This window comes from Condylostylus longicornis, unplaced genomic scaffold, assembly GCF_029603195.1.
Source record: "Condylostylus longicornis isolate FDR11 unplaced genomic scaffold, ASM2960319v2 ptg000092l, whole genome shotgun sequence".
NCBI classification, from domain to species: domain Eukaryota; kingdom Metazoa; phylum Arthropoda; class Insecta; order Diptera; family Dolichopodidae; genus Condylostylus; species Condylostylus longicornis.
In genome coordinates, this window is record NW_026578060.1 from 858,665 (window position 1) to 880,181 (window position 21,517).

Here is a 21,517-nt window from a genome sequence, read left to right on the forward strand (position 1 = left end):
TTATAAATTATATATATGTGCATATGTATGTGTAAAAACTTATGCAAATATTCTTAACAATTGTTTTTTTATTTGATTTTAATAAAAAATAAAATAAAAGTAAAGGAACGAAATAAAGAAAGTACAAAAGGAAAAAAATTGAAAGAGCGGATAACATGCCAAATGGTCATAAGCAACTTTCGCGTATAATTTTTGTCTTAATAATTTTCATTAAAAAAGTCTGAAAGCCGTGTACGAGTACGTGTACTAATTACATATGCAAATATGTAAATGAACTGATTATTGATTCAGTGTTTCGTGAACTGTAAGATTATGTGTAGGTATACAATATTGTTAAACTTTTTTTAAGAATTGTTCGTAAAATTTGAAATACCTACATAAATTGATTGCACGGATTGCTTGGGTTGTTGATTTTAGTTGAATTGGTCGTTGAAAAAGCGAAGGTACTTTTTAAAAAAAATTTTAAGAGAAATTTAGTAGCTTTGTTGAAATATTGTTCTTTCAGAAATCAAATTTCTGAAAGTATCTGTAAATTCTTCATATGTCAAAATCTTAATGAAATGCCAATTTATGTAATCATATTGTCAATAAACACAAGTAGCCAAAGCCAAGGTTGACATGGTCCCTCGAAGGGTACACTTAGGCCATTTAGGTTTATTGTGGTACCGCCGCATCTCCCCCCTTTCCTTCTATTAGAACCACTCTAAAAAAAGTAGAGCCCAAGAAACAAGAGACACCAGAAGAAAAAAAACGCCAGCATCGAATACGAGCATAGCACGTTGGTTACTATCTCCTCCTCTTCATCACAGTAGCTCCTGCAGAAACTGTTTGCAGAACGGTCCGTCTTTTGGCATGTTCGTCAATCAGAACAGGTTCCAGTTAGAACCCCAATCGTCGCCGCAATATCCTCCCTTGGGAGAGATATTACATACCTTGTACGACGCAGATCTAACTTTGCCCACAACTTCCTTGTCGCGTTACACGTCGTCCACTGTGTCCCGCTGTCTCTTTGAGAGACGGCTTAAATCCCGACTGACGACTATCGCGGGCTGGCTGTCCCTGAAGATGTTAACCCTACCCACGGATATCGCATTCTCACCAAGCTAACGTAGAGCTTCCCTAATCACAACCACCTTTGCCTGAGAAACACTGCAGTGATCTGGTAAATCGAAGGGGAACTCGACATCTTATTGCTCAAAGCAAATCAATCCGTGTAAAAATGAATGGATCCGCTCTCGAAAACATCTTCTTTCCGCAACTTACCGGGCCAGTATACCTTATGGCAGTAGATACAAAAGAATTTCTAGAAAGGCTAGAGCGCAGCACTCCACCGGTTTCACAGTCATGGCCAAAATCCAGCAAAATTGAAAGCCTTTTTAACGTTTTGTAACACTTAATCAATCTCACGTACTTCATTCATGCTGAACAAAGTTTTCGAATTTGGCGTTTATCTTAAAATAACTTGCTATTTAACTATTAAAACATATAAAGGTTTGTGATTTGGTTACACGACTTGAACTCTGACTTAGATTCGGTAAGTTATTTCAATTTTTTCTAATTTTTATTAATTATTCTATATAAATTATTTTCGTTTTTAGGATCAACGATGATGTAAGTGTTCTATAGGAAATTAAATCAAAAACAAAATTAAAAAGAAAATAACCGTTTGTATCCGAGTAAACAAAAGCTATTGGGCCTCGAAATGAACCTTGAGCTTACAGTAAACATGTTAAACACAATTCATAACATAATGAAAAAATTTGCCACATAATACTTTAGTTGTATCATACTGTCATACTTAAAGAAGGAACTTTTAAGAGAAATAATTTTTCGTATATGGGACCCATAAACTTCATTTTAAATGTAACAAGTTTTCGTCGCTAAATAATTATTTGTACACGCAATAAATTTTAATATTTTCCTTTTTTCAAATACAAGTAATATACTTTACATTTATAGCTACATATATTACAATATTTTTCATGTGATTGTGGTTGCGTTATTGCTGAAATACGCTACTTTTGCCACTTATACCCACTAAGAATAGTTATAATTCAAATATATTGTAGAAATATGCACGCGTGATATAAAATTCATGTTATAATGTCTTTACAAAACAAATTTCCGAAGCAAAGAATTTGTTATATATTGGAGGGGGCGAAATGTTTGATAAATATAAAAGAGAAAAGAAAGTATTAATGATTTCCTGATATTTGGAGGCTTTTTTTATTTCGCACTTAATTTTTAGCCTTTAAATACCTTAATGATTAACAATGATTTGTTTTCTATATATATTGTAATCCTTTCCATTATCTTAGTATTTGTATTTAAATATATCTTAAATGGATCATAAATGATGATGAAATGGCATTATTTTAATAATAAATGTGATGTTTTTTTTGCAGGTACACAATAAGGCTTGTTTTGAATTTGGGTCAATTATTGTTTTTATATTGCTGAAAGTCGGTCATCTAAAAATTTATTTATTTACAAGGATTATTTTAGATTTTCATACACAAGTTTCGTGTCCGAAAATTAATCAACATTTTAATGAAAATTATTATTGTTTATTAATTATTGTTATACATTATAATATTTTAATTAAGTAATTAAAATCAGTTAAACATTTGTGATAGTAACAAGTACTTGTGATATGGATTTTAAGCTTGGAATTCTAGTGAATATTTACATGAAGTAGTATTCAAAAATTCGCTTTAAAAGCACTATGACTCCCTGGGAATATAATATTATATTCCCATTTTCAATTAGGAAGTAAATGATATAATAACAGCCTCATATTTTTTTAATTCTTTTGTATAAAGTGCTGTAAAAGGACTCAAAATCAAAATTGTAAGATGCTATTAGTTAATACTAATAATAAAAATTGATGTCATTTTCTAAATTTTACAATTTACATTAAACTTTGAGTTATTTGCCTTTTCAATTCAATGAAGAATTTCTTTCATATGTTCTTAAAGGACAATATGAACGACATATTTTAACAATTTGTACATACGTATGAGTCACAAACAGGAATACACAAAATTTATTGTGAGTTCATTTATCAGCCAATCCAAAACTTATAAAGAATTTTTTTTTCGTTTTTAGCCTACACGTTTTTATTCTATTCTACATAGACGTATTGTCAAGCAAGGACATAAAGTCACGCGATATTTTGCTTGCTATTATTATATTGTTAGTTTTTTTTTAATTTAACTAATAATCTACCACATAAATATACTGGAAGTACAAAGAAAAGGGAATTGCTTCCAATAGTGGAAAAAAATTATTAACTTTTTTAACCAATCAAAATTTTAAATAAAATTATTATTGTCATGGAATTATGACAGTCAATTTAATAGTCAAAATTGTCAGTGAAAGAGAAAACCATATACTTAAAATAATAAGAGTGAAATAATAAGAGCGAAAATAGTATTATGTGATGGAATTTGATGTTTTTCCAAACTCAATGATGTCGCCTTATAGTGAATTTTTTAAGTATATTTTATTACTATTTAAATAACAGGAGTAGGCATTAAAAATATTTTAAGCATACGAAGAAAAAAAGATTAAAATGAAGAGAATTTTATTAACTCAAAATAGAGGTAACTGCAGATGATATTCAAGTGTTATGCACTACGGTTGAACAATATTTAAAATTTATGTTAGTTTAAGCAAATAGTATTAAAATAATTATCGAACAACCGGGGAAGCGCCTCGGGAAAAATACGAGTAATAATAACTTAAAAGAATCAACAACAGTCGATCAAGTCAATATACAGTCAATTACTATTCTTCTTATAATTTACTACTCGTACATATACACATGTACTTGTGTATGTTTCATTCATTTTTTTTATTTGGAGTATGACCTTCACTTGTAAAAGAACTTTAACGGAAACTAATTAGTGAGTTCAAGGATTTTTGCGTTAAATTTTAAATACTAAAAAAATTTTTTATGAGTACAATAATCGTTATGAGAATTTAAGTCGCGTGTACAATTGTGTTCTAAAGATTATCCGTTTCGCGAATTTCACAAAAATGTACATACATACATATATGTATATATAATGCGAATATACTATACATAATGCGAATGAATTTAAAATAAGTTTACTTTATTACCTTAGAATCTATTTCTATAGCCAATTTAACTTGGAAAACGAAACTCTTGTTAAAATTTGGAAATTTTAAAATTTGACTAGGTAAAAGGAAAAATATTTAATTTGATTTACTTTTCAATAGTAGCCTGGAAAAGGAGAGCTACAAGGCACCTCCACGCCTCAAATGACCTGGTTCAGAAAGCATTAAATCTCGGCTGCACCTGGGATACCGAATGCGGGTTGACAATGAACCTTCAGAAAACGGAACTTGGTTCCGCTAACACTTGGCGGGGCGAGGCTTAGCTTTTCCCCGGCGGCTATATTCCTGGGTCTTTCTAAGGTAACCTGGAAGTCCAACATTGCAGAAAAAGTGAGGAAAGCGACCACTGGCTCTATACTGCCGTGGTCTGGCCCGTACTTCTATGGAGCTTTGGTGTGGTGGCCTGCGCTTAATACGCCCTTCAGTTTAAAAATGATGAGCAACGTCCAAAGGATGGCAATGATCTGCGTGGGGGGAGCCCTGCGCTTTACTCTGACACATACTCTCAAGATGTTTTTCCACATTATACCGGTAGACATCTTCGCGAGGCAGCTGGCGGCAAAATCGGCCTTGCGCTTGAAGCTGTGTCACAGTGGCTCGAAGTTCTTATGAGTTACGCGGCCATACTTCAAGCTGCGGGACATATTACTGGTCGGATCGACAATGTCTCTTCTGCGAATTCGTTTACGAAAAGATTTGTGCCGGGCAATGAGTATCTTCACCGACCGCCAGACAGCAATTAGAGCGTTGGAATCAGAAACTTCTGCTTCTAAAATTGTCCCAGACTGTAAGTCGATTCTCAACGAGTTCGCGGATCAGTTCGAAATTAACCTTATTTGGGTTCCGGGACACAATAAAATCCAAGGAAACTGCAAGGACGATGAGCATTTTCCTATGGACATAGGACAATCCGAACACGGCAGAAGGAATGGTCGGCCTGCGAACAATCTCTGCAGGAGCCGCCATGACGAGGAGGAGGATAACACGGTGGACCATCTCCTTTGCTGATATCCGGTTCTGCCATGATGAGACGAATTCCTGGGGACTTAACCGGTTACTGAGAATCTCGGGCTGGTTTTGGTTAGGGTGGGGGATTTTGTGGATCCAGTGGTGTAGCAACGGGCCTGACTGGCCTATGTGTACTGTGCGGTAGCCGCGGCGACCTTATTTAACCTAACCTACTGTTCAGTTCTGTTAATCACGCGCTTTCTAAGTTAGAATAAATAAAAACAAAATACGATTTATATTTTCCCATAGTTTGTGTAATTCGTTATCAACTAAACATAATTTCCCATAGAGATATTTAAAAAGGGGGTTTAGTTGAAGTTGTTCACTATGCTTGTTGTTTGAATAACTTCAAGTTGTTTGAATCACTTTATTAAAATGTGAATACTTTATGGCAGAATAAAATTTTATTTTGTGATTACTTCCTGTTCCGCTTCCATATAAAAATTGGCATTCCTGAAATGGCAATTTTTTAAAAATTGTTCTTTTTTTACTATTATAGCTATAATCATCGTAACTGACTAGTGAAAAGGACATTCCATCTTAAATTTACTGCGATAATAGTTTTTCAAATAAGTTTTTATTTTACACAATTTTTTAAAAGCGCTATATATCCTTTTAAATTGTGGAAAACTCAAGTATAGGTGGTGTATTCTAATGAATCAATACCCCATTACCCAATGTGTAAAATTCGTTAATTTGATTCGAGAATGATAATTTATCATTTAATTTTAAGAAACTTAGTTAAACTATATTTTAAATATGCAACTTAAGTAGTTACTTCAAACTGTCATTTATTGAATCAGCACACTTTCCTGACGATTTAAGAAAAATTTTACGTAAAAAATATGGAACAGACGAACCATTCGGCATATTTTTAATAAAGAATCTTTTTCCAAATAATTAGAAATATTTTGAAATGAACAAACAAAATGGCTATTCATGAAAAAAAACTATCTGAATTATTGAATAAAAAAACTGTTAATTAACATGCGATCAAACTGTTAAACTTTTTTTGAAAACAAAAAAAAACAAAAAGAAAAATTCTCACGCTCGTAATGTTTTATTAAAAAATTCCAACTTTATTATCAACAAAAGGAATTTTTAATTTAAATGTGAAAAATGTCATTTTGAATTGTTTGTTCTCACATTCCAATCACTCGTCACACAAAAATATTACAACAAATATGTCCCCATTCCATTTGATCCCTTTTTAGTATCACATATAAATTTCTGATTAAAAAACAGTTTAGCCTTCAACTCGTGTACATGTAATATTTGTTCTCATAATTTTTCCATTATTCATAATATTTTAATGTTTATTTCGTTTATTAAAAAATACAGCGTACGTATAGGAATTACGTAGAGAAAACTGAATATTCCAAGGGCTTTTTTGATCAATCAAGGCAGATTAGGGGTGAATTAAAAGAATTGTAACTAATAATTTTGGTCGGTAATACCAAAAACAAATAAAAATTTATTTGAAAAAATTTTTGATTTTGAAAAGTTCAAAACAAGTCATTATCAGAAATCCTTGACTTGCTGTATGGTCTGCATTCTATAATGAATTGCAACATTATACACATGTTAATAAATTAAACATATTCAAGGACTAAATTTTATTACAAAAGCATTAAAATAACGCAAAAATTCATGAAATCATATTACTTTTGCAAATTTCTTTTACAATTTTTTCACATTTGTTTAATTAAATTATTTCCGAAATTATAATTATTATAAATTACAATCTTTGGAACAGATTAATAACATTCTTCTAGGAATTTTAAGTTAACTTGAATGAAGGGTAAGCTGTTATAAAAGTGTTTGATAATATATTTTTTTGATAGTGTTTTAGATTTTTCTTGGATAGCGGAATTATTTAAAGATACAGCGCAAAATTTTATATTAAAGTGTTGAAGTGGTTCTGTGATCTTCTAGGGTGTTTGTTACAAAAATTGAAGTAACAAAATTCTTGGAGGATGGTCTGATACTTTTCTGTCAAAGCAACATTAATAGTAATCAATTCATATCTCAAAAAATTTTCCCGTAATCTTATTCGTAGACCAACTTTAGTATTTCTTTTTTTGTTAGTTTTAAACCTAGTTTGAAACGAATGGTCCAGAAGCAGACACCTTTAAGGAGGTCGACACCCCTATAACAATTGTCTGGTTCCACGTTCAAACGATCAAAAGCGTTTTGGAGGGATCGGGGATCAGTTAGCGAGGTGAGGGCTTGATGCAATGGATGTGAAGACTGGACAAGACGGAGCCAGTACTTCTACTCGTTTGGCCCGACGGAGATATACTTGAATATTGTCCTGAACTCAAAGCTTAGCTTGAGGACTATCGTTGAGGAAAGTGTGGGGAAGACCTGAGTCTGTGCTGTACGACACAGGGAAAGTGTTTTAAATTGTTTAAACGGTAGTCATGATAGCATTTTTATTTAAAATAGCGTTGATTTCTCTGTAATATTAACTTTTCATATAAAAGCTACCTACTGAAACAAATGTATATGCCTCTTAACCAAAGCTGAAGTACCCATGATGGAATGCAGATGTGGCACATATAATTTTATTTAAATTCAATTATCAATTTTTATTTTACAAATTCATGTGTATTAAAATTAATTATTACAAGACTAATTATTATAATAGAATTGCTATACCTAGTGGCACTTCATACTACACTGTTGCACTAATTAATCAGAATGAGGAAAAGGAAGCGTATTGCTTTTGTAAGTAAAATTCAACAGAGAATCTGATTTTACGATATTATTTTAGTTACAATAATGACCACTACATTACTTTTCATGTTGTAACAAAACTCTCTCTGAACGCCATTTTTAGTATTGAATTTATAAAAATTTTTTTCTTTAAAAAACTTAACATTTAACATTTACGAAATAGAGCATATAACCTACCATATATTAAGAAGAAAAGTGTATGTCGCGAGAACGGAATCGTGTTGAATTTTAATTGTGTTCTTCAGATGCAAAAAGAAAAAAGATTTTTTTTATAATTTTATGCCAAGAACCTGTAAATTATTTTCTTAATAAATTCAAAAATTATTTAGAGCATTTTTTTGTGGTCATTACGCAAAATAAACATTGTGATTATTTCTAACACGATATCCATCTTAGAATCGACGGTCACATGAATTCTATCAGCCATCATCAGTCTTCACGAATATGAAATAAAATCAAAACGAAAATAATTAAAAAGTGCGACAAAACGCAATCAAATTCCGTTTCATTTTCATATTCTGGTCAACTTTTTAATTTTCGCTAAGTTATTAACCAAGTTGTGGTAAAATTCTAAGGAATTGTTAATTTAAATACACTTATAACTTGTAATTCAATAAACATGTATACACACATATGCATGTTTGTTTTTTATTTAACGCTTTCTCAATTTTAATTGGAGTTAAAAATAATTTAATTTCAGAAATTTGACGGTTTCGTGATTTAAATCAAAATTTGAATTATTACCAACTTTCTGAAAATTAGTGGAATAAATTATTAAGTTATGTTTAATTTTAGTATATAATAAAACGAGTATTTTTATTGTTTTCAGAAATTATTCAAAGTTTTAATTATACTTATACAATTTAATTCATTTTCAAGTAACAAAAAATAAAAACTACAGCGTGGTGTACAGTTTCTCGGTTTTATCATTGCACGTATTTTATTCAAGTATGTATAACGCTTTAGTAGGAATATTGTTAAATCAATTTTAAAAGAAAAACCAACTGAAAAACCGAACTAAGTGTTCTAACTGCAATGCGTTACAAAATAGCGAGTGTTGCAAAAACGAACTTAAACGACTATATGCCTAAGTATGCTTAAATTTAAGGCCAAAATATATTTGACACAGTTCACAAGTTTGAGACTAATTGGAAAGATGACAAAGCAATTACTGCTATACAATCCTTTTTTTATGCAAGTTCCGAATTTGAAAATAATGAAAATATTGTTTGCTTACAATTTATATTTTATTGTTCAGTCATTTTCTATCTTAGGGTAAATAATTATTAGCTAATACAAAAGATTTCGGATTTTAAGTCTTCAAAATATATGAGGGACACTCTGTTTATTGTACGAAAACACTATATGCATGCATGTATATATGTATGTATATACGCATTTACAATATCATAAAAAAATACTAAATATGTTCAATAGTTCTAAATGATTTCTAATAATTCGGGAGTGTGTTCTTTACCTTCGGCTTTTTACAAAAGTGATACTTTATTTATTACAAAGTTACATACTTGTCTAAAGAATATTTCACAATATTTTATAACAATAAAATTAATATACATACATATGTAGGTATTGATCAGAATATTATTTATTTATGACATATTTGTCAGTTTGAATTTAATCTGCATAACAATAGTCAAATATTTATAACAAAACGAAATTAATATGTTATATGACCAGTTTTGCAATAAAACAGATTTTTCGTAAAAATTAACTGTTATACTTTTTAGTAAACTGTTATATTGAACTGTTACACAATTTTCCTTTAATAATATTAATTCACAATTACGATCATTTTTTATTATTATTGTAGATTTTTCCATTTTTTGTAGAAAATTTTTTTTCTTGGACTCATTTCTAGGGCATAATTTTAGTTTCTTTTGATTTTGTTTTTGTTTTTAAATTCGTTTTAATCACGATAATTTTTTTTCAGATAAACATTTTGACACAAAACAACCCTACTACACTTAAATTTTTTTTATCATTGTATGAAAATGAAAATGAGTGTTTGCATAAATGTAGGTTTCAATATTGTATAAAAATATGTACGTATATTAAAAATAATAAATTTTTCAGATTTTATTTCAGATTTTAACTTTAATTTTGTGATTATAAAAATTTTGCGGTCAGCAAATAACGAATTATTACAATACTGACTTTTTTTTACTGGCAACTAGTTTTAAAACAAAAGAACTTTCTGTCAAATTATCACAATGCAGTCTTTTTGATCACTGAAAAATATGGTAAGAGAAAAACATTTAAAATTTGTATATGTGTGTGTACTTTAAACTTTCTGTGATTTAACGGAATTTTTTTTAAAAAGTAAAACGGAAAAAAAAGCAAAAATATAAAATCATAAACCACAATATCATAAAAAAACAAAAAAAACAAAACAAAGTTCACAAACAGAGAGTGAAACTTTTAAGGAGTTGAAAGTCCAGTCTATACTCTACCTACCTATATGCATACCTGTAGGGAGCAGAAAATGAAATTGCATAAAACTCGGAAATTTTACATGAAAAAATAATTCTGTTATAAAAAAATGCAATAATTATAATTCAAAATGTGAAAGAGGGAGAAAAAACGGAAGAAGAAAATGAGGAAAAAGAGACGCGAACAACAAAAACAACATGGAAGAAAGCAAAAGTATGCAAGAATTGAAAAACAAATCAAAAGAATTTTATGGAATGTGTGTTCATTTACCGTTATGTTGTTTTACTTTTATCAAATTTTCATAGTTTACAGTTTTTCTTTTTATATTTTTCTTTCTAATTGCATTTTAAAGCACATTTGTTTGAAAGTGGGTCCTTTTTATTGTATTGCATTTTAAACAATTTGAAAAACTTTCATTTTTTTTCTCTTTTGTTCCTACTTTTGCCGATCATATGGCAAATAATGGGTGTATTGTATTCACACTAAAAATCATACTCTGAAATTTTTCTTTGGACAGTCTTTGCAATTCTTGTTCTCTGTCATAAACATTTATATCTGATTACTTTCCTGGATTTTATTTCTTTATGATCTTTAGAATACATCTTTTCTTGAAGTTCACAAAACCTTTGTGAACTTCTCTTCACTAGATTGTTTGGAAAGTGTTAATTTTAAATGAAAACAAAATAAATACACTCCTATAAAAACTAAGCAGTTTGAATAAAGCTAATGATCATGCATTGACCACATCAGACATTCTTTTTAACTGGAATATGCATATGTAATGACAATATAGTTGGTTGTCTGATTTATGTTGCTAATATTGTTATATGAAAAGGAGGTCGATATTATAATTGTTGTGGGTTTTTTGTTAAAAGAAAGTATGGCAATGTTGGGTTCAACTAACTTTCTATTGTATAAATAGTGTATTCATTCATTTGGTATATACGTTACAGTAAATATTTACTATACACGTTATAGTAAATCGTTAAGTTTTAATTTTCCTAAGATTCGAAATGTCTGTATATAAGGTACAGCCTTGGATAATTTAGAGAATTGGCGTTTTATATGGGGTCTCGGATCTGGCTCAGTTAGGTTAGTTTTGATGGTTCGATGCAGAGACGCACTGAGAGCCCTTTGCAATGTGATCAGGATAACCGTTTTTTGGGTTTTTACGGTGGGATATGGGAAATAAGATGGCGAACTGTCTTGTTAGAGCTGGAGTGTCTGGTGGTGCTGACCTAGTAGATGTATTGGTCCGTTTGCCGCTAAAGGAATTTTTTAACATCATGGATGAGAAAAGTAAAAGGAGGGCCGAGGTTTCCTGGGTGGATACTCGCATATACACCCGTAGCACAAGAGTGCTGTGGTGTTTTATGGATGAGGGGGGGGGGGGTATGAAGGCGTTGTTGGTATACGGTAGGACTGATATCAGCAGGTTGTCGGGTATGCTGACGGGGCACTGTCTCTTAAGGAAAGTAGCTAAGAGGTTAAGAGGTTATCAGGATACTAGGGAGGTGCATATGATACATATGAAGATGTGGAGTGTTAATTTGAGGATTGTCGATAGCCTTCTTGTTGGTTTAGTGTATGGGCTTCACGTGGGTGTCCGGCTGTTCTCCTACAAGAAACAAGCCAAATAACTTCACTGACATTTTTTAAGACGGAATAATACATTGACTAAAATTCTGAGACTTAAACTGTCACAAAGTTACAATTTTCAATTTATATTATCAGACCAAGTAAAGATGCTTGACGCAAAAGAAATGTGTTGGTTCTGAATTAATTATGACTACAAAGCAAAGAATAAAATGCAAAAATTATTTTCAAATCAAGTTCTAATTGATGGGTTTTCATGTCAAACTGAAATCACTTTAATTGTTTTGCGAAAACACAAATATTTTCTTATGCGAGAAATAATAGAATTTTACTATAAAATAATTATAATTTCTTTTTATTCTTTAAATTATTCGATTATAACGCGTCGGGACACAGGAGGTAAAGTAAAAATAAATAAAGCGCATGTCAAAAATTTTATGAGTTTAAAAAATAACCTTTTTATTTAGCAATTTAATAGGTAAATAAAAAAAATGAAAATTGCCGAACATGTGAGAAATCGTACATTATGGATTTTGAGAAACGTCAAGACAAAAACAAATAGCAATTTATAGCGCATTTAAGATATTTTGCATATAATAAATAAGAATAAATAGAGGGAGAAATGAAAACACAAAAGATAATAAAAGTTTAGCACGTGTATCCGGTTTACAAGCCAAACATTTTACAAAAGTTTTTTAAAATTTTAAACTTAAATTCATTTAAAAATTTCCGCCTTAAAGTTGTTCACTTTTTGTTCTTGTTAAATTGTTTCCTTTTTCTTTATTTTAGTTTTTTCTTTATTTATTTTTATAGTTTTCAACTAATTCTTGTACGAAAATTAATATATTGTTATTACTTATTGTAGTAAGTAGGACGTAATAGAAATATCAAAATTTTAGCGTCATTATGGAATTAGACGTCAGGACAAATCAAACTAGTTGACAAATATGTTGCCACAATTTTGTACTTATATCTCGAAATCACATATTCATAAAACTACAATGTCTTACTATGGTGTCTTTGCACAATGATATATCAAGTTAGCAATATTTGTAGCTATTATATATACCAACTTTAAGTAGCATAGCATAATGATTAGGTGTAAGTAACGTCAGAGACATAAGTAATCCAACTTCCATATCATTCTTGAACTAGAAATGAGACACGAGTGTTTGTAAATGTTGAAACAGCCTAACATATTGGCACTTTTTCAAAATAATACCGTAATAAAGGACTGTAGAAAACTTCGTAATTCAAAGGTTTTAATTATTTTCTCTAATTTTGTAAAAAACTCTTAGTTTTGTTAAAAAAAATTTCTTATAAAATAATCCTTATTAATTTCCTCTAATTTTGAATAGCAACCGTATAAATTATAATATTAGCAATTATTTGTTAATCATTATAACGTGACAAACCATTAATTAAAATAATTATCAAGGTTAAGTAACGCCATCTCTTCATACTACTTTTAATTATTTTAATTCTAGCGCCATCTACACTCTTAATATATAATAAATACACACAAAAATTTCTTTTTTTTTTTTTTGACATTTCCATGAAAACACCATCAAAAATTTTTTATTTAAATCACATTTAATTTTGTTATATAAAACAAATATGTAAAAAAACTTACTCATTCCGCGACTCTCCGCGATATTTTTAATTGAATTAATTATTCAATTTGGCCTCTTCGTTTAATTTTTAATTCTATTTATAAACTCTGACTAAAATTAGATTATTATCAGTCACTGTTTTCTTCCTCTTTTTGGGAAAATTTTGGTTGAATTCAAGGTCAAGTTTAAAAATTCTCAAAAAACAATAACAATATCCGTTTTTTTTCTTCTTCCTTTTCTTCTGCTTCTTTTTTTTATAGCATAATTAACAATGCAAAGTAATATTTAGTGTTAATTTTCATTTAGGAAATAATTTCACTTTTATTTAATTAAATTTTAAGAAAATGATGAAAAAAAATCTTATGATTTTCTTCGAACAGGAAAAATTTTAATTTAAATTTCAAAAATTTGGCAATTCGAAATCAAATTTTTCATATATCCTTTGATTAAAATATTTTTTTTTTAAATAATTTTCTTTTATTTTTGTTTGCAGTAAAATGAACACTTTGAAATGTTGAAATCGACTAAATTAGCAGTTTGTTAGTGAAAATTTGATATTAACAATTTTCTTCTAATTTTCCTTTTTATTTTCGTGCTTTTTGTTTTTTGTTATCGTATATTTTATTTATTTTCATTATTATTATTATTTATTTTTCTTAAATCGCACCTAGACCATATGAAATCTTCATTATAATAGAATTAAAAATATATATAGTGAATAAACGCAAATAAAAAGTGAATAAACACAATGTAAGAAAGTGTACAAGAAAAAAACAATGAAAAATCTTTGGTTCCATTAAAATATAGGTTTGACCGTCTAACAATTTCTAAGCCATCAACAGCGAAAAGAAGCAAAACCAGCAAAAAAAAAACGAAAAATGAGTACAACAACAAAACTATAAATTGCTTTTTATGGAAATTTCGTTCTACACACAATAATAACTACATACAATATTATATACTGATCGCATATAGAGAGAATTTTGAACGTATTTAGTGAAATGAAAAATATCCTCGATGAAATAAATTTTTTTTATTAGCATAATATCTCAATATATATGTAAATGAAACAGGTTAAGACGTACATACTTTATATACATATACATACATATTTATGAAGTTTATAAATGAAAGGTCCTTTGAAGTTGTGTAAAAGGAAAATGTAAGGATGTTTTTTTTTTCTTGATTTATTTTACATACAACGCTGTAGAACTTCTTTTTTTTCGATTTCTTATTTTGTGGTTATACGAGTTTGAAAATATCGACCACATATATATAAGGTATGTAGGAATGTCAGATTATAATAGTATTTTCTTATGGTTTTGTTGGTGTTGTTGTCGACTTTATTACATTTTTCATTTTTTTTTATCATAATTAGGCATAAAAAATTTTTTTAAATAAATTCAATGTAAATGAATACTAATATTTGTATATGAACAATATGTATGTGATAAAGGGTGATTTTCCTTTGGTGGGTTCTAACTTAAGAGTTCAAATAAAAATGGAGAAAACTACGAGAATTGATTTTGTCGGTCAATTTGTGATATTTATATTTAAAAACTAACTGCATTTTAGAGATTACGAACAGGACTATCTAAAACAATGAGATCGCAAAGTAGAAAGTTCGTTTCTTATCTTTTGGAACATCATAATCATGTGTGTCAATTTAGTTTTCCATTGCCTCAGTAGAATCTTATTCGTTTTCATTAACAATTCTTGAAAATTGCCTTGCATTGAAAAATCTTTCCAGATCATTAAAACCACATTTGTGTTATTTGATTGAGCACTTAAAAAGGACAGTTGGTGAAGGCTATGCTTTAGTAATAACATCACCGAGTTATAATGTGCAATCGAGAGTAGTTATCACGCTATGGTGTGTTGCACTACAAGGAGTGTCTTACCCCATTATTCCTACTCCGATATCCTCAAAACAATTTTCATTAAAAAAACAGTTCTTTCAGGAATAGTTTATTGAGTAAGTTATTTAGAGAGTTGTGGCAAAAGGTTGTCGAATTTCGCCATTAGATTACTAATTTATTTTAGTGAAAAAATTGAGCTTCTTAAAAAACACCCTGTAATCATTTATATAAAAATATTATGTGAAAGTCCTTGCGTTCACTTTAAACTAGACATTTCACTTTATACATCTTCGTACATTTAATCTATACTTTATTTATAATATATGCGTATATTATGGGGCGTAATATTTAATGGACAAGACTGTGTTGAATGTTATTAAATCCAGAAAATTTAGAATATCTTCATTAAATATTGTAAGGATTTTAAACGGTTGGAGATTTGAATTCTACATATGAAAATTTCATATGTAGAAGCATACGGTTGGTAAAGTTTTAATTTTTTAGAAATATGCTTTTAATATTTTTGCTTTTTAATTATATTAATGATTTGTAAATTTATGGATAGCATAGTCATTAAAAACCTTGACACAGAATATGAGAAATTTTCATAAATATTTTTCTCTATAATTATTATTCAGGACTGTAATGGAAATCTAAAATGAACTCGGGTCATAAGTACATAAATTAAAATTTTGTTTAATAAAGTTTAACTGTAAAGTTTTATGAAAGCTGTTAAATTTTGTCAATTTAGTTTTAATGTTTAAAATGAAGTTTTTCATCACTAAACTAAAACTGTTTATTATTAATTCATATAGGAATGCAATTGAAACGAAGGTATTTTATATTGATCCCCCGTAACAATCTCCGAACTTAACATTCATCGTTTAAGTACTTACGTTCTCGTCTTTAGTATTCGCCCTCCCTTTTCTCTTGAAAATATGCGTTGTGTTCCCTACAAAATTTTCCGGACTTATGCATGCTTCTTCTGCAACTCCTGCCCGTTACCATTCATTTAATTTCTCTAAATTAAATTCCATTGAAAACGCTACTAGTATGGTAGGTTTTTAAGTTCCCTTTATTTTTATAATGTAAGGTATACGACGAACATATTGTCGCAACACGAGTCGTTACACGATTAGGGCTAAGAGACTTGATGCCAGTTTTCCCGTTCAACATTATTCGCAATAACATGATAAATTTGCGCTTACTATAGTTAAATTGAGCGCATTTTTCTTAAGCGTGTATTTCCAATCAATACATATTCGAAGAGTTTGGTCATTCGTTGAACGTTAAATTAAATTTACTTTACAAAACAAGGTATTTTTAACCCTGCCAAATCTATGGTAGCCAGCTAACGAAAGAATATTTTAGAAACCAATCGTGCACCTTCGCCGGAAAGACGGGATACTCCCCCATGGACACGAAGAATTTGGTTCTTGAACCATTAACCAGCACCCATCTCCACACAGGTCTTTGACGCATGCGCTTACCACACTACGGTGTGTAGCACTGCATGGAGCGTCTTACCTCATTATTCCTACCCGGTTCTCCCCAACCTCAGAATAGCAGCTTTTGCCGCAATCTTGACGAGGAGATGCAATGGAGTTAGTTCCAAAATCACTTTTCATTAGCACGGCTAGACACATCTTCGTAGTCCCAGTAATGCAGATGCATGCAAGTCTCTGCAAATGTTTCAAATTCTTTCTTGTTGTTTCAAGTGAGACTCTTCCCTTCCAAGCCACCGTACCGTACGTCAGCAACGGTACTATCGTCATAGTACATATCAACATCATTAAAGACGGAGAGCATCTCCATGTTCTATTTATGGTAATCCTCGCGTCTTCGCCAAAGAAGCCTGCCATCAAGCACCACACCTTGGTGGTATTTGATATGGGTGGCAGATTTTTTTTTATTTTAGAACTTCTTTCAAAATAATCTGAGGAATCCTGTAGATTTTCCATGTATTTAGTGTAAACGTAACTTTCCAGGGTTTTTATTCTTTTAAAGCATTTATCTTAGAAAAAATCTCTTGAATAGGACATTTACTTTCTTAGCACGATTTTTTTTTTATTTTGAGTCCTTCAACAGCATGAAAACATGTATGAAAAATAATAAGGCGAACAATTTTTATGAAACATAATAGTAAAATAACAACAACAACATGAATTGAGAAAAAAAACGAAACAGAAAACTCTAAGAAACATCTACGTCCCCTTCACTCGAACTTCTTACTAATTTATTTCAGCAACAAATTCTCATTGTAGAATGGGAGCATAAAAATTATTATATATGTATGAAATGAATATGTAGATGAAATATAACAGAACGGTGAAAATACTTTTATTATTATGGCTATCGCGTGACCTTGTCCCCAATAAAATCATTTTGGACTAAAGGAAATTGTATTTTTTTTATTTTATTATTTCAGCGATTTTTTGAACATAAGTAACCCTCTAACCAATACCTAATCTCTTCTAATATTTATTGTAGAGTTTTTTAAAATCAGAAATGGGGTTCATGCCAGTTTACATGAAAAACATAAATTTTCTTGGAAAGTAAAGCATGAGTACATGTTTTCTTAATTTTTCTTTTTCTTGTTCTTCTTTGTATCCTGAAATCATAAAAGAAAAACATAAAAGGAAAATTTTCACCTTGGATTTTGTAAAAAACAACAACAACAACAAAAATAATACCACAAATGCTGGCTGGTGTCGTATCGTATAAGTTAACTACCTCAAACCACTCGTATAACCTGTTTACAATTTGATTTACGTTTCAAAAGTTGGAAAAAAAAATAAATGAACAATAAAAATAAAATAACTGTACAAGTTTATAAATATAAAAATTATTACAATTGTACGTCTGACCTCAATCAAACTTAATAACGGTGTAAGAGCAAGTTAACTACTCTATATGTAGATGGCGTTAGAAGAAGTCTATATGCCATAATTGTACCTACAGTTAAGTTAACAGTGAAGTTTTTAAATTTAAATATTTGCTTGTTGTTGTTAAAAGTTAGAAGAGTACAAAGGGTTGCTTTCGATTTCGTATGCTCTGATTGACTAAAATTTATTTTTCACCTCATGTACTTTTTATTTTCACTTCTATATTACCTTAAATAGTTGATAACGCAGTAGTTGTATGTGAGTGTTGGCTGAATTGAATAGTTTCATGCTAGTGCCATAAGAATTCAGCAATTAAAAAGTGAAAAAAGTTTATTTGAAAGACACATGAAGAATTGTTTTTTTATTCATTTCACAGTGTTTAATACAATTGTAAGAAAGAAAAAAGAACTTCTTATTAATGTGAATGTATAGTTAAACACTTTAACTAGTTGTTGTGTTCCATAGAACGTTAGGGTAATGGGAGCTTTAGTTCCAAATGTTTTTGTTTATTGCTATTCAAAATATTGACTGATTTAGAAAAGTAGCGAAACAAAAGACGACAAAAAATTTTCAATAAATTAAAAATTTTAATGGTAATTAAAATCTTAAAATCCTAATTATTAAAATTAAAATTATTAACACTAATTTGAATAATGTTAAGTTGGACTGGGCCTACTTGAAGGACCAATATTCAAAAATTTGGAACTAAAAATAAGAAAGCTTTTTTTCCTTTTCTAGTTTACATGTGTAAGGATCTTTTGTCACCATCTCTCTTATTATCAAAAAAATTGGAAATTCCAAAAAAATGTCGTTGTATCACGCACACAACTACATAATTTCATGTACTTACAAATATTAAATATTCTTAAAATATAAGAAAGTTTAATTTTTTATTTAAATCCTTTTACTAAGTAAAATATTGTTTAATTTTTATGTTTGTATGCTTATAAGAATATTTCGACATTTATTTATTTAACCAATACACTGTACAACAAGTTTCTACATGCAAATATTACAAATATAACAAAAGAAACAAAAAAATTCCCCTTAAATCCAAGGTCCCTTAATCATATATTGGAGCTAAAATTGTTAGTTTTAGTTTCATTGATTTTCATTAAATGCAAGTTCTATATTGAAAAGGAATTTATTTAAAAATTTTAATAAAAATCAAAAAGAAAAAAACTTTCTTTATATTGTGTAATTAGATGACCATTCATTTAATCAGCTTAAAGGTTTCTCCTTCACTATAAAGTTTGCTTAAGTATACCTGTTCGTGCTTATTAAAAATTGGTGTTTATAACACTAATACTATTACACTTGTTTTATAATAAAAATTCTGAATTCATTTGGGTATAAAAATAATTTTTTTTTATTTAAATTTCTTTGCTCTTTTTTTCTTCTTAATTTTAAATTTAGTTCAGAAAATTGCATATTTATAGGCATTATGTATTTATAGAAACTAAAAGACAATACGTAAAGCTACAAATATAATATTGCATATATTAAGGGCGACAATTGTTTATTGTTTGCACAAATTAGTGAATATAAAATTATTATGAAGGATAACAGTAAAATTGCAATATTTGATTGCTGTTACTTAATTTCAATTTCGAAAATAATTGGAGTTTAAATTTAAGAAAATATATGTATTTTATGACGACTCTTAAGATTTCAAATAAAACTGGGAAAACTAAAGAATTATTAAAAAGTTTCGGAATAAAACCAATGGTTTGTCGATCGCAAATTCCAACAAGTAAATTCTACATACTATTTAGATTAGTGCAAAAAATAAGAAGGGTGCTAAAACAAGGATATTCATGGGGTTCTGTTCAGAAGAAATAAATCATTTATTAATTTTCGAAAAATGTAAAAATCTTAAAATTCTACGACTTATCATCAAAGAGAAAAACAATTTTAAAAACTAAAAAAAATAGCCATGTTGATATTGTAAAATTTTCCTGTATAGCTTCACGATAAGCTGCTTTTAAGTCTAAAGTTACTTAATGGTTCCGATACATTGAACTATCGAAAAATTTTTAGGATTTTGAGGACCTTAATGTTACATAGCAATAAAATGTTGACTGTAAAGGCAAAACACTTTAAAGGCATAGACAATAAAATCGTTTTGCACGTTCTTAAACGGTGGTGTCTAGCTTTTAATATTTAAAGGCGTACGAAATATTGCAATTAGAAAAAGATTAAGTTAGAGTCTAGAAAATTTAATTTTAATTATAAAATTTTTTAAACAATAATAGTTCTAATCAAGTATACCATCAAGTTCTACAAAAAGTTGATCATACATTCAATTGAAACATTTCTGAATTTTTCAGAGACTAGAATTAATATTAACTTATTAAGCGAATTCTACTAGAATATTTTTGCACTAACCTGCAATTGAATACGTGACTTAAAAGACATTGTAAGTAATAAATCTAAAATATACCATCCTACTTATTGTTCCTAAATCAATTGTTTCACAATAATGAAGAAAACACTGAACTGAACAAACATCTGAATTTGTGGGAAACTCAGAGTTTTTGTTAATTAAAACATTGGTCTTTATTTGGTAGTTGTGTAAGACAAATTGATTGGCAACTCATATACAATGTCAAAAGATATTTTTTACAACAACGGCAGCACTAGTTGTAATTAATTGCTTGCAAATTGTACAAAATATTGTTGACATCGCAACTTGAAGTATTGAGTTCAGTAGTTGACGGAATGAAGTATAAACTATCTACCCTTGACTGTATATTACCCTATACTTTAATTTCTAAATCTTTAACTTAATGCAGGTGGGTAGCATAAGCCTTTATTTGTTTTTTTTCATGGGTAGGAATTTATTTGTTTTCTAATCACGTATATTTACTGTTATGACGTTCTTGTAACAATTAAATTTTTTTAAATTGACCATAGAAAATTAAAATTAGCATATTTTTTTTTTTCACTCCCATTGTAAATCATATTTTAATTTATGTATTTTTAATTCATGCAATGTTGTTTTTTTTTTTTGAAAAATAAAAATTTTAAAATGTCGCTAACAAAAAGGATAATGTGTAACGGCATTTTTAACTTTAAGTTTTCATATAAGCTCTTATTATTTCATTTTTTAATTATTTTATTTAAAATATTTTCAAACACTTTGAACACAAGGCTATTATTGTAATTAAAATATTTTTTTTTTCTATTGAAGGTTAATTTGGGTAATAATTAATAAAATTTT

At 29.1% G+C, this 21,517-nt stretch overlaps 1 protein-coding gene across 1 annotated transcript in view; it reads right to left on the reverse strand.

Moving 5' to 3' along the window:
• LOC129613847 (echinoderm microtubule-associated protein-like CG42247) overlaps positions 1-21,517 on the reverse strand; it is a 43,061-nt gene that overhangs the window by 21,122 nt on the left and 422 nt on the right. The window lies entirely within an intron of this gene.